Raw genomic sequence first — 12034 nt, forward strand, 5'->3', positions numbered from 1 at the left:
GGTGGTTTCCTGGTGGCAAATGCCTCAAAATTGTGTTTTCCTCCGTACATTTTGGACATTGCTGGGCCTTGTGGGTAATACATTCTATGGTGATTCATGCAAGAAAGACCTGTTTGGATCCCACGGATGCTTTCTTATCAGAAATGCATGGGGTTCCTTGTTTTCCTCAGTGGCTGCGAAACCCCACGCCCAAATCTGTTGGTTGTCCACAAAACCAAAAATAGTATAAATGTAGTTTTCCCAAGGCCTTTGGTGTACCAGTGGTGTAGCCATTTCCCTTTGCGCCCAGGTAAGTGCAACCACACATGTGAGGTACTGTTTTTGTCAAAACACCTCTAGGAACGTGGGAAGGTATGGCATGTGTTGTTGCAGGGTGTTTTGCTGGTTTCCTGGTGGGAAATATGTTAAAAAAAAGACATTTCCCTACATTTTGGAATTTGCAGCGCCTTGTGGGTAATACATTGTTGCACAATTCACGCAAGTGAGATCTATTTGCATTCCAAAATGCGTCTTCTTTATAGAAATACATGGGGTTCCCTGTTTTCCTTGGTGGTGGTGACACCCCAGGCCCAGATCTGTCAGCTGTCCACAAGACCAAATATAGTAAAAATGTGTTCTTCCCAGGGTCTTTGGTGTACTAGTAATTTAGCCTTTTCCCTTTGTGTACAGGTAAGTGCACACACACATGTGAAGTACCATGTTTGCCGGGACACATGTGGAAACATGGTGTGTTGTTGCCTGTGTTTTTCGGTGGTTTCAGGGTGGCAAATGTCTCAATTGTTGTTTTTCTCCCTAGATTTTGGAATTTGTCAAGCCTTGTGGGTAATGCATTCTAGGGCGATGCACACCAGTCAAGTGCACCCAGACATATGAAGCACCATTTTTTATCGGGACACCATTGGACATGTAGGAAGGCAAGACGTTTGTTGTTTTCTCTTGGTTTTGATAACGTTTTAATACATTTCCTGCTATACTTTGTTACACAACTATTTCATTTGCTAAATGTGACTTACATTTAGTCGTTGCTTTAGGCACTGTATTCTTTTGTAACCTGTGCAAATTGCATATCCTTCAAAAGGTCTGCCTGAACTCTTTCCAAAAATGTGTGCTTGTCATTCTTCAACAAATTCGCTTTTGTTATTTTCAAATGCTAAGTATGTCTGTTTCAGCCATCAGCATAACAATCCTGCGTACCATGTGTTAGGGACCATTCTCATTTCTGTGCTAATTACCTTTAATCTTAGAGAGCCCCAGCTTTTTTGCTGGACTTTAGTACTTTTTAATTTTAACCCTGGAGTGAGTGAGACCTTTTTCTCACTCCCTCATGTATTTTGACCTGATTTGGATTATGTGTTTCCTTTGTTGTTGGAGTCTGACAAAATCAATAGTCATCTACTTTTTGAATGGTGACACACAGCAACTTCAGTGCAGAAATCCTTCAGATTTCTCATAAGGTTTAAATACCTGTTCTTGTGTGAGTTACTGTTCCCAAGAATAGTAAAGTGAAATTGACTTTACTTACCTTTTCTCTTTGTAGGTCCAGCACACACCATGTTATGTGAAGTGCTTGGGGTTATTTAGTAGCCACTTATCCTACCTACTCATGTAACATGTTTTATGTTACCCTCACTACTTTAAATGGCTGGCGGCAGTGGTTTAATTTTCCTACATTGTGCCTTTCTACCGCAGGCTGAATACTCAGCTGCAGTATAGCAGCCATAGGTGACCATTTTGTCAAAATGGCCCTTTTTTCTTTTTTCACCATTTTCTGTTTGTGAGGTCTTTCTTGGGTTTTACTCTGTGCGCCAATCCAGGTTTGAGCCCTTTGTACTTTTTGTCTTTGGTGGACTTCAGTACTGCAACCCACCTCTGGCTCCAGTGGGTCTGAAGGGCAGGAAGTGAGGGAGGTTCCTGAAGCTCCCCTGTACTTTGTATGTTGGAATGATTGAATGCACTCAGTCCTGATTGGCTGGCTGTCCTTTCAGGACAGTCACCCTGCTGTTTGAGTGATCGCTAGGATGTGCTTGAATGGGAGAAAACTGATTAAAAGGCTAGTGTTTTGGAAAGAAACTGTGAACACAGCTTGCTGCATCCTCCTGGACCTTTGAATTGCCCGGTGAAGCCCTGCTGCTGTGCTGAAACTCCTTTATCCGGAAGGGAAAACTTCTTCCCTTGGGTTAGTGGGACCAACTAACCCTGAGACGAACTCCACTGGACCATCTTCCCCGACTGGCTGTAATTCTTTGTGAAGAGGGAAAATCGAGATCAAACCCCTGCCCCCTCACCCCAGGCACATCGACAGACAGACAGGACGGCAGGAAGAATAAGGAGCACACTTATCATTTGAACCAGGCCCCAGCGCACCCATGGGTGACAAATATGCTGAAAGACACCTACTTCACAAACATTGCAACCTACATGCTATCAATGCAGCAATACCAGAATCTACAAAACACAAGAATCCCGGTTTAAAGGCTTAAAGATGCCTATATGAACTAACCTGATCTAATTGATCTAATTGACCAGTGTAAAGCCATGTTTCAGGAAAATTACAGCCAAGTGCATTTGTTTCACTGAACACCAGCCACAGTGGGGAGTCATGCTGACATCAGCAATGCTCCTCGCAAACCCAGGAGCAGCCAAGGTCTCACAGTAAGATAAGATTACTTTCTTTGAACAACAGTGAACTCTGTCAGACAGAACACCCAGAGCCCAGTGTTTTTCCCTGGGAACGAAAAACATTTTTGCAAGACCCACACACCATTTCAAACATAATTGTAATCTGGCCAGCGAACGCTGAGAGCCCAGGGGCGAAAAGCCTGTCCAAGCAAAAACTGATGGGAACAAGTTCATAATGCAACAAGTTAGAATTAAGTAATGGGGGTGGCACAGCTAAACCAACCCACTTACGCAAAAGTCCTAATGTCCAATGATCAGGCTTCGTATAAGGGCCACATAGGTAACCTATCACTTAGCAGCCAATAGCAGGATGAGATAGGTTTCTGAGAGCTGGTCCAATTCTGTGAGGTCAGCCTGCAGTGTGTTACAAAGCTGGCTTGCAAGCCAGCCTCGGGGTTGACGGAGCCTGGGTTTTCGCTGTGCACAAAGCTCCTTGTGTGTTTTTCTTTTTTTTCTGCCCAGAAAGAAACTCAGTTTGGAACATGTTGCTGCCTGCTTGGGACTCTGCTGCATTTCTTTGGGCAAAATGGGAGGTGTTGGCGTCTCCCATAGCTCGGACCCCCAGAAGCCCTGGTGGGGGTCCAACTTCTCCCCAACTAGTTGGTGCCCTCTGTGAGGCTCATTGCTCATTGTAAGAAAGGGCACTGCCTGCACACGCCCTGCATTAAACTGCCCTCCCTGCCGCCGACCCAAGAAGCTGTGGGACCCTCGCCTGCACCTGAAGACCACCGGAAGACGCATTCACCGGGTAAAGGCCTCGGGGGCCACTTGGAAATACCCCGCTAAAGGGCAGGTGAGAGCCCTGCAGAAGAAGGGGTCCGGTAAAGCCCCTTGATGGGGAGTCCGGTAGCAGAGCAAGTGCCAGTGCAGCATAGGAAATGTAAGTACAAGTTCAAGCAACCAGCAACATGGGCTTTGAGGGGAGGGTGTGATTGTGTGGGGTAACAATGGGCAAATGTTTTAAGTTTTAGGATGTATTGTTGAACACTATGTGGTAGAAATGTTAAATTGTATTGTCTGAATAAGGACTGGAGCTTTTGTGTGTAGTGAATGTTCGGTCTTTGAGGTAAAAGGTTCTGGTTAATAACCAGAACTATATACTTGACAGGCTTGGACTGCAGAAGTATGTAAATAGAGGTTTACCTGTGAGTCGAGCGTTGTAGTCTGGATCATGGATGATGTATTCCCGTAGTGGTTGGTTAGCTGGAGCTATCCTAGATTGCGGAAGGTGTTCGACTGGTTAAGTTTCCTGGAGAGAAGCGTTTCATCCATGAGATGACGGCACGGGTGCAGTTTAAAACAAACACAAGTTAAGACAGCTGTGTGGGGAGGTATTGTAAATAGGGTGGTGGGTAATTGTACATTGTCGCAAAATTCGGCATATTGGTGGTGATCGGCACGTGAATTGTAGTTGGGACTGGAGCGGTGGCAGTGGTCAGAATTTAGCACCAAAACAGCACTTTGAATGTTGCCATTGATTAGAGAGCTGTATTTAAGGGCATGTTCAGCTTTTTAGCCCTTCTGTGGCCTTGTGACCGGTGACAGTGACTCCTGTTTTTACACCATCTTGACCTGTGTGGCAGGGTGTGCAGATCTTTGGTGGTCTATGAACAATGCGCAATCTTGCAGATTGGGCGCGCATGGAATTATTGCCTCCATTTATAGCAGTTTTCTTTCCCTATTGGCAAAGGGGTGTAGTAGGGTGCATTTGGCATGGGTTGAAATATCCCACATCCCCCCCGACTCTGGCGTGATTTCCATTCTTGGGGGAGTCGGGCATTTGGGATTATTTTTCCTCCGGTCTATGCAAAGAAATCCAGTTGCTTCTCCCATTAGCGATGGATGTGACACGCTCTCCTATCTGGTTCTGGTTGGAAGTGTGGAGCGACACTCCGGGCTCTTGTTTTTTTTTTTTTCTTGTCCCCGGGAAGGTGCTCCTTGCTGCTTAGGTGGATTTAGTTCCAGTACTAGAAAACAGAACATAGCACGGTTATGGAAATTTCCCCACTACTGTTCCCCGAGGGGTGTAGTGGGGCGGATGCATGCATTGAATACAATTTACACTATTCCCTGCCTTTATTTAATAATGGTCTTAACACTCTCCTCGCACGTACACGATGTACATTTAATAATTCTTTTTAGATCTCCAGATTTTCCCCCTCTGGGTTCCCGGTAGGCTCTTCCATTTGCCGCAAAGTTTGCCTGGGATGGGAAATCTTTAGGTGGTTTATGTGGACCCACTTGTGTTCCCCGTCTGTCAAATTTCCCTTCTGGATGCGGATTATGTAGGCAACTGGTGAGATTATGCCACAATTTCAAAAGGACCCCGCTAATATGGGAGGAATTTGCGCTCTTTGGCTTGGTTCCTTTGGAAATTATACAAGTAGACCCGGTCTCCAACTTTATATTCCTTTTTAGTTGTCTTAAGGTCATAGTGGGTCTTCATACTGTCTGCAGATCTTTCTATATTCCGCTGAGCATACGGAAAAGCATGTTGAAGGTGTTTTCTCAGATTTTTAACATACTCATGAGTTGTGGAGGCATTTATCAAGGTCTGCTCTTGCGTTATATAGAGCAGATGCTGGGGTAGCACCATCCTTCGTCCAGTCATCAGCTCAAATGGAGACATTTTTGTTGCAGAAGAAGGGGTAGATCTGTTGGCCATCAGGACAAGGGGTAATCGAATATCCCAACTTGGCCCAGAATCTGCCACAAACTTTTTTAATATGCTCACAATAGTTTTATTGTACCGCTCAACTCCACCACTAGAGGACAGGTGCATGTGGAATTTCCTTTTAACCCCAAGTGTCTCCCACATCTTTGTCATCACTTAGCTAGTGAAGTGACTACCTTGGTCTGACTCAATTCTTTGGGGTAGTGAAAAACGCGAGAAGATGTGATTGATCATCAGGGCAGCTGCTGTTTCTGCTTTGAAATTTGGGGCCGGGAGACATTCCACCCATTTAATAAACAAGCATGTTATGGTTAACATGTACTTGTTCCCCCAAGAGGATCGAATCACTGGCCTGATGAAATTGACTTGCAAATCTGACCAAGGCAGTGTCATCCCCCTCTTTTGGAGGGGAGCACAGTGTGTGAGTGATGTTGGCTGAAATTGTGCATACACAAGACACCCCTTCAAGTATTGGTCGAGGTCCTGCCAGCTGTGTGGCCAGTATGCAACCTCTCGTAAGATTTCTAATGTTGTATGAAACCCGCGATGACCGGCTGTGGCCACATCATTGGCGTTACTTAGCATCAGGCTTCGGAATTAGGTAGGGACCACCCACTGGTCATGGCCAGATATGGATCTCCTCACCAACAAACTGTCTTGGATTCAGAACGTTTTTGGATATTTCATCAACACTCTGAGGTCCTCTTTCCCCATGCAATCGGTATCCATCAGGGGAAAGTTCTCAGGGTCCTCAATGTGTTGATAAAACTTACCAATTATTGGATCCCCTTTTTGAGCCGTGATCAAATCAGCATCTGGGCAGTTGAGAGTTCATTGTGAGCATTTGTCTGGTACCTAGTGATAGCAGTGACCTGGATTTCCCCCAACAGGGCCTCGATCTCAAGTAGATCCCTTTGGATGGCTCCGGTTTTGGCCAGCTGATCAGCTAAGTCATTTCCAGTTTTTTCTGGTCCCCCTACTTTAGAATGACCCTTGAACTTTTTCCAGTAGATGGTCATCCCGTAAGAGATGACAAGATCATTAATATTCTGTATTAGTTTTTCATGTTTTAGTGGTTTATTGTTAGCACATAGCATGCCTCTGATTTTCCAATTAACCAGGTGCTCCACGAACCCGTTCCGGACATAATCTGAATCAGTGATTATGACCAGTTTGTGGAGTTGGTGTTGGACAGCAGTGAGGATTGCTTGATGCACAGAGCCATAAACTCTGCCACTTGACTACTACAGGGACCGATTTTGTAGCCAGCGGAGGTTTCTGGGGGAATATGCACCCACGCATTCCTCACGCCGGCCACAAGTTCCTTTTCCCCGTTGTTGTCACCCATCCACATAGACGGTGGGCATTACCTCACATCTGTCATCTTCATAGACTTTGTGTGGGGAATAAAGGTACGCCTCCATGTTGTCCTTCATTTTAAGACTTTCGTCTTCAAGACAGTATTCTCTGGCACAATCATGCAAGTCAGCCAGACCTAGCGCAAGGGGACTCTTCTTGTTTTGGCCATATCTGACTTCCACAGCAATGACTTGCATTGACAGAATCCAGGAAGTAATTCGGGAATTACTCACATTTCCGTCACTTTGAAGATATTGCAGAGGCTTTGTGGAGTCTCCACTATGATGTGTTCCCCACTGGATGAACGGGCAGTAATTCTTCAATGCCCACACCGTTGCCAGGAGTGCCTTCTCGCTATCGTTGAATTTTTCCTCCACAGAAGATAAAGTCTTACTCGCATAGGAGATGGCTTTATTGACCTTGTCATGCTTTTGGTATAATACTGCAGTCAAGCATGTATTTGAGAACCCTGTCTCCAAGAAGAACTCCTTGTTTTTGACAGGGTAAGCTAGGCAAGGCGCTTGTTAGAGGCTTCTTTATGTTGTCTTACTGCCTTGGCTTGTTCTGGACCCCATTCCCACTTGACCCCCCCTTCAACAGATAGATCAGAGGTCTTGTGATCTCTACATAATCCTCAATTAACGTTTTGCTGTAATTAGTCAGTACAAGGAGGCTCCTTAGCTCCTGCAGAGTTGTGGGCTCTTTTAGTTTCTGGAGTGTTTCTACTTTCTTTTCCTGTGGAAAGAGACCCTCAGAAGTTATCTCATGCCCCAAGAAGTTGACACGGGTCCTGCACCACTGTGCCTTTTGGAAAGATAGTTTTGCTCCGGCACCCCTCAACTGTGTCAGAACATAACGGATCTCTGCTATGTGTTCCTCCACAGTTGAGCTTTTGATTAGAACATGATCTACATAGGCCAGGTTACCCCTTTCACCCAAGTCGGGCATGGTTGTATGCAAAAAGATATTTTAATTTAATTGCTGGTGTTGATGTATCCGAAGGGAGTCCGGGTCCAAGTGTACTGCTGCCTCCCGAAGGTAAAGGCCAGCTTGTATTGGTCCTCTCTACTGACAGGTACAGTCCAGTACCCATTTGTCAGGTCAATGGCAGTGTATACCTTTGACCCCTGGATCTGGGCCAGTCCTTGGTCAATGTAGGAAAGAGGCCATCGGGAAGTGTGGACCTGTTTGTTCAGCTCCCTTAGGTCAGCATGGAGTCTCCACTGGCTGTTTGGTTTCAAAATCCCCAGCACTGGATTATTGAAGGTGCTGCGGACAGAACAAATTATCCCGCGGGACTCAAGGTTCTTAATTATTTTGGTAAGGGACTCCATAGATGCGAGAGGCAAGCAATATTGCTTCACAAACACTGTCATGCCAGGGTCTGTGGGATTGTTGTTGTATGGATTTCAGTATGACCATAGTCATATGAGTCCACCGCAAAGAGATCTTGAAAATCTAAGAAAATGTGTTTCAATTTTTGCTTTTGTTCCAGAGTCTCACATGCATCAGCTTGGTTGACTCTCTCTTCAACCATCTGCCTGAAGCCCGGAAAGACTTTCAGTTTGGCTATCTCAGGGGCCTCCTCCAGCTGGGTGGAGAAGTCCCTGGTTAAAGTACTGACTTGGACTGATGGCTTCAGGTGGGGAAGGCAGTCCTGGTGGGCTTGAACGATCACCTCATCCCTCCTGAAGTCACAGGTCACTTCTTCCTTACCATAAGGGCAGAAACAGTACACCAGGAAATTCCCCCCGTGCCAGGTTAAGATCATGTTTGGTGTTGTGTCATTGTCGCTATCGCTGTCAAGGCAATCATTGGGGATTGGTCCTATCAGTTCATTACCTAAATCTATGGAAAAATGTCTGTCATCAACCACCATTCCAATAATGCTGCCTGCAGCCAGAGTGATACTCCTTAGGTCGCTGTTATCTACCACTATTGGAATAGTGTTGTGTTCTGTATGGACTAGTGTTGTTGGGTTTAACCCCAACCCTTGCTGTTGGAAATGGGCATTGAGGTGAACATATGCGTCAGGATTTTGTAGTTTCTGTCCTCTTTTAATTTTTACTTTAAGTGGGAATTGTCGGGTCCGTTCTGGTATGGTGACTTCCTCTCCACTCTGAACTTCAACTGCATATGGCAACAATTGAGCTGACCGAAATGCTTTCTCTGGTTCATGAAAGTCCTTGGGATTACCCGCTAATCGGGACCAGGCTTTGAAGCTTATTACCTCCAAACTAATGGTAAAGGGATTGAGGATGTTGCTGCATCAATAAAATGCAGCAGGGACATCTCACACGCACACGGCCCAACAATTATGGACTATGCTCTTGTTGCCTATGGAAATTTTGAGCATACACCTGCTAGGCAGGAGATGTTTTGAATTGGGTGTTTCCAGATCCATTTCCCATTTATCTATCAATTTAAAGGTGGGAATGGCTGGATCTTTTGGGAGTTTTCGGAACATGGCTTCGCAGATGAAGGTCTTATCGTTGTTCATGCACACTTAGGCGAGAACAGAGTCCTTCCCCCCATTTAACTGAATAGGGATGAAAACTGTACTCCACTCTTCTGAATGTCAGCCAAGCTTTGAGCTGCTTTATCATCATTTTGGACTACGGAAGGAGGACTTTCTGATTGTGAATTGGTATAGAATTTCATAGTATTTCCTCCCAGTGTGGAATGCCACTTGAGACTGCAAGGAAGGTTGATTTTCAGAAATAGAGAGGACTTCCAATCGCCAGTTTGTTGTCCTACTGCAATCACTATCACGTTGGGGTTTTGGTTATTTTGAAAATGGAATTCAATTTGGTCAGGTTTTTGTTCAACCACGTGGCATGTTCCATTTAGACTAACATGGTTGACGCTATGTTTTAGTTTTATTGGTTGGTTAGTCTGGGTCCAGAGGACCTTGTTTACACAATCTATTAGGGGGGACAATCTACACAGGATGTCATTCCCCAGTAAACATGGTGTGCCCTCTGGAGTCACAACTATGACTGGGTTTCTCACTTTGTGTCACCCACTTTTAATGTCTAAATCCACAGTCCCATCAACAGGAATTTCATTCCCATCGAAGTTCTGAAGTTGTCCAGGAAGAGGGGTGAGAGGGATCTGGTATCTCTCCCCCCTTCCTGAATTCAGCTGGTCAAAGACCCTTTTTGACAGAAGAGTGGCTTGGGATCCAGTGTCCACCAGTGCGAAGAATGTACATTGCCCCTGTATTTCCCTCCTTTTCCTCAAGGGGGCAAAGATAATGCACATTTTGGGCCAATATGTGGGTTAATTTCTTTACTCTTGATTCTGATAGAGGGGTAGTTTGGGCAGGATTCTGTTTGGGAGCTTGGGAATCTGTAGGAAAAAGGTGACAGTTGGATATTGGGGAAGTTTTGGGCTCCCCTGGTTCTGATTCTGTGCTGCCCCCCACCTTTTTGGAGGAAGACACCAGAATTGGTTTGGGCAAGGTGATTTTTGGGATGGTCACTCTGGGGTTCAATGACAGGCGGTTTTAACTCAGTCCCCACATTTACCCAGTCTTGATAAGAATCTCTCGGGACCCATTTTTCTTTGGGAGGAGTTCCCGCATCCCTGAAGGAGAAGATCCTGTTCCCAGAATCTTCTGAGGACCCCTTTCCTTCAGATTGGAAGACTCTAACCTCCTCCACAAAATGGGTCTTTTTAGGCCCTTTATTTCTCCTACCCACCCTCTGTTCCTTAGGTTGCAGACTTTTGGGGACAGGAGATTTTGGTTCCAGTTCCTGGGTTTCCAGGAGCTTTTCACAAATGGGGAAGCAAGCCTCTTCTGAGGCTTTACACACCCATTCCCCCTGTGCCTCCTCCTTTGGAACTGGTGGGTTGTCAGGGTTCTCTCCCCGTCATTGCTCTGGAGTACCAGACACTTGGTTTGAGGGGTTCTGGGCCAGCATGCTCATCTGAGGGTTCTGCTGAGCCCTCAACATGCGACCCAGATCCTGTGACAAGTTCTGGACCTGGCGCTCTAGTTGGGACACCCGCTCTGGCTGGTACGGGGGTCTCTGATCCATCGTAGGTTGATCACGCGAAGGGTAACTGTTCCTTCTCCCATAATACCCTTGGTTGGGATAGTTCTGGTACACCTCCACCCTTGGCCTCTCCGCTCCCGGATTGGGCTGTCTGGGCTCAGGAAAGTGGGGAAAGAAAGGAGGGTTGTTTTGGGGTTGAAGTTTGGCAGGAACTGGGGAAAGAAGCTCAACCCGGCATTTGGGGGATTACTGCCCTCCTGGGGAAAGTTAGGAGGGAAGTTTCCTGGGTTGGCAGCTACCTGGTTGGATCCCCCACCCCTTGGACTGGCGGAGTTCACACATAGCCCAGGATGGGTCTGTTGCCCTTGTAACGGGAGCTGATATAATCAGGGGAATTAGGGGTCCCATTTGTGGGATTACCTCCCTGGCTACCTGTCTTTGGTTAGGAGGATTTTGCACAGAAATATTTTTAGGTCCACCCATTTCCAGATCTAAAATGGGAGCAACCTTCACCTCCACCACCTTAGCAGCAGCAGGGGTGTTGGCGGGTTTGGGGTTTTTTGGTGGCTTTCTGATCCTCTAGGCTCTCCCTGATTCTGCGAGCTTGGGAATGGCTTGCAGAATGTGGGGGCCTAGTTTCTTGAGACCTGTGGCGCTCAGAAGAGTCTTCTGACTCTCCCTTGCTCACAGGATTGGTTGAGTCCCCCCCCACTGCCTTAGCTTTGAAGAGGTTTTTGGATACTCTTTGTGGGCCTAGTTTCATGGAGTTCCCCACTAACTTTTACAGACTGATCCTTTGGTAGGCAATATTTTTGAGGATCCAGTTCCCTGATTCTCCCCTCACTGGAGTCTTCCTGATCAGAGAGTCTTGCCCTAACATTTGGGAATCTGTACAGAGATGCCCGCCCATCTAATTCTCGGAGTCGATGATATGTCAGTCCCATGTTTCTAATTCTACTGAAGTCTACCATCCCCATGGCCCTTGGTTCATATGAGCCAGTGGACACGAGGGCGGCAGAGTGCATGGTAATGAAGGGGTTATAGTCCCTCATGCCAGGGGTCCTGATGTTATGCTCAGGGGTTTCTCTGTCCCTTCCTACCCATCTCTTTCAACCCCTACTGCCTGGTGACATGCCAACATCAGACTCTTTTGCTCCTCTATTAAGGCCTTACTGGTCTCAATGATTTGCTCTTGCATAGCTATCTGTTTCTGGAGCCTATCATTCTTTTCAGAGAGAGCCTCCTTGTCTCTCTGTGCTTCCTGCCTGGATTGGAAATACTGGGCCAATTTTTGCTGCATGAGACTCACCTCATGAGTTTT

Source organism: Ambystoma mexicanum, chromosome 5p (genome assembly GCF_040938575.1).
Source record: "Ambystoma mexicanum isolate Mex_15411 chromosome 5p, UKY_AmexF1_1, whole genome shotgun sequence".
Taxonomy (NCBI): Eukaryota; Metazoa; Chordata; class Amphibia; order Caudata; family Ambystomatidae; genus Ambystoma; species Ambystoma mexicanum.